This window comes from Leopardus geoffroyi, chromosome D3 (genome assembly GCF_018350155.1).
Source record: "Leopardus geoffroyi isolate Oge1 chromosome D3, O.geoffroyi_Oge1_pat1.0, whole genome shotgun sequence".
NCBI lineage: Eukaryota > Metazoa > Chordata > Mammalia > Carnivora > Felidae > Leopardus > Leopardus geoffroyi.
The window spans coordinates 22,168,407-22,171,310 of NC_059339.1; positions in this window are offsets into that span (position 1 = coordinate 22,168,407).

The window sequence follows — 2,904 nt, forward strand, 5'->3', positions numbered from 1 at the left end:
GAGAGAGAATCCCAAGCAGGCTCGTGCCGTCAGCACAGAGCCCAACAGGGGGCTCAATCCCACCAACAGTGATCATGAGCTGAGCCAAAATCAAGAGTCAAGAGTCAGAAGCTTAACGGACTGAACCACCCAGGCGCCGCCCTCCTCTTTCCTAATCCTTCACCGGACCTATATGTCCGGTACCATTTCAATCTACATTTGCCAATGAGGAAAGGATGCTCAGAGAGGTGAGGTAACTTTCCTGAGGTTGCACAGCTAATGAGTGGGTGAGCCTGAGATTCAAACCCAGTCATGCTGAGTGTCAAGTTTGAGCTTTCACCTCTGCTATGGGGAATTAGCTGATGCCTCCTCGCCCTTCCTTTAAGCCAGAATCACTCTGGACAAAGGTTGTGAACTTTGCTTTGCCATTTCTTGTTGTCTTTCTTCCACTTTTGGGGGGGGGGGGTCAACCCAGGATGTTTTCCTGGTCTTGGATTTTGTCTGTTTCAGCTTAAAATCATATTGGAGAGGGTAGGGAGAAGCAGAACTCACCAACAGCAGCTCCTGCCCTGCCCAGCACCCTGGGCCTGGGTTCTAGGTGATCTCACTGCAATTTGTCCCCCACCATCCTGCTTCTTGCAGACTGTCTACCTTGGGATCCCCCTGGACCCTCACTCTAGGGTTCTATTAAGTGATCCCTAATGGCAGCATTTTCCTAAGTGATAGGCACAAGATTATACATCTGGGCTAGTTGTTACCAACGCCCTGACTCACCCAGCTCATTCCCATGAGTGAATGAGCCTTTCATTTTAACTGCTGGCTTTTAAAGGGCCACGCATCCGCTTTTCCAACCACGTAAAAAAGAAAAACGTGGTTCAAAGAAGTAGTTAAGTTTTCTCCATGGGAGCAAATTTTCCAGGGAAGAAAATGTCAATCTTATAATACAATTGAGTGGCCTTCAAAAAATATTTTTTTAGCACATGAAAGTGGAGCTTCTGTGATAGAAGGAGGAGGGTTTTGGTTGCTGAGTGACACAGGTTCCCTCTCACTCCTTAGCTACCCACTTCTCTGTGACACTTAATGTTTCCACTGGATGTGGAACCCAGTTTGAGAACCTCTGAGAACACCCTGGCCCAGGAATCGAACCCTGGGTCTGAGCCCCGTCATGCTTCATTAGTATGTGGCCTCAGAAAAGGGAGTGGCTTCTCTGGACTCAGTTTTCCCATCTGGGAAATAGCACAGTTGTACTAAATATAAACTTCTTTCTAGTTCCAAGATTCTGTGTTACTGGGGAAAATTTAGTATGAAGCAGTAAACTGTTGGAAATACAGACTTGTGGAAAAAAGAAACAAAGTTCTCTTGTTTGAGGACATCCAGTAAGAAACCAACGGCTATAAAAATGCTGTCTAGGGTCGCCTGGGTGGCTCAGTGGGTTAAGCATCTGACTCTCTTTTTTTTTTAATGTTTATTTATTTTTGAGAAGGGGGAGGGGCAGAGAGATAAGGAGATAGAGAATCTGAAGCAGTCTCCACACTATCAGTGGAAAGTCCAATGTGGGGCTTGAATCCATGAACTGTGAGATAATGACCTGAGCCAAAGTCGGACACTCAATTGACTGAGCCACCCAGGCACCCCAAATGGTTAACTCTTGGTCATGATCTTGTGGTTTGTGGGCTCGAGCCTCGCCTTGGGCTCTGTGCTGACAGCACGAAGAAGCTTGCTTGGGATTCTCTCTCTCTGCCCCTCCCCAGCTCAGGTGAGTGCTCTCTCTCAAAATAAATAAATAAGCATTTTTAAAAAGTGTTTTCTTTTTTTTTTAATTTTTAAATGTTTTATTTATTTTTGAGAGAGAAAGACAAGAGTGTGAGCAGAGGAGGGGCAGAGAGAGAGAGGGAGACACAGAATCCAAAGCAGGCCCCAGGCTCTGAGCTGTCAGCACAGCACAGAGTCCGATGCCGGGCTCAAACTCACAAACTGCAAGATCAGGACCTGAGCTGAAGTCAGACACATAACCGACTGAGCCACCCAGGCACCCCGCCCCCCCCCACCCCGCCAAAAAAAGTGCTAAGTAGAGGTGCTGTGGGTCTCCTTGCATGAATTGATAAATAAAGGTCAACGGTTTCATTTGCTTCATTATTAGAAAGTAGGTTAATGGGTGCCTGGGTGGCTCAGTCGGTTAGGTGTCTTGACTCTTGATTTTGGCTCAGGTCATGATCTCAAGGTTCATAGGTTCGAGCCCCATGTCAGGCTCCATGCTAACATCGCAGAGCCTGCTTGGGATTCTCTCTCTGCCTCTCCCCGATTCATGCTCTCTCTCTCTCTTTCTCAAAATAAATAAATAAACTTAAAAAAAATGTTAAGAAGTGGGTTAAGTCAAATCATTATGCCGTACAGCTTAAACTTATTCAGTGCTGTACGTCAATTACATCCCAATAAAACTGAAAAAAATGGGGATAATATTAAAGTGTTGAGAAAAATAGTACTCAGGAAAAATGTTCTCATAAATCAATGCAAAAAGTCACTAATGTCATTACCATATGTGGCAAGGGGAAACACTCTAGGGGGAAAAAAAAAGAAGAAAGTAGGCTAAAGTTGTCCCTGCTATCCCATCTGTGTAAATGATTTGTCAGTAATCCTTCTCTCATGCTCATTATATGAAACATACTAAGTAATGAAAAGTCAAACAACATTAATATAGGAAGATACTGAACATCAGACAATTAAAAAAAAAATGAAACATGCACTGCAGCCTGGATAGCCAATTATTCCTCTTTGCTTAGACTGATTGGTTTCTTGGGACACAGGGCTTCTAGTGCTAAAACCAGGAAAATCCCAGGCAGACTGGGATGAGCTGGTCACCCACCTGACATATCGCAGTTACTTTGTGCTAGACACTGTTCTGAACATTTTTCACATATTAACTTC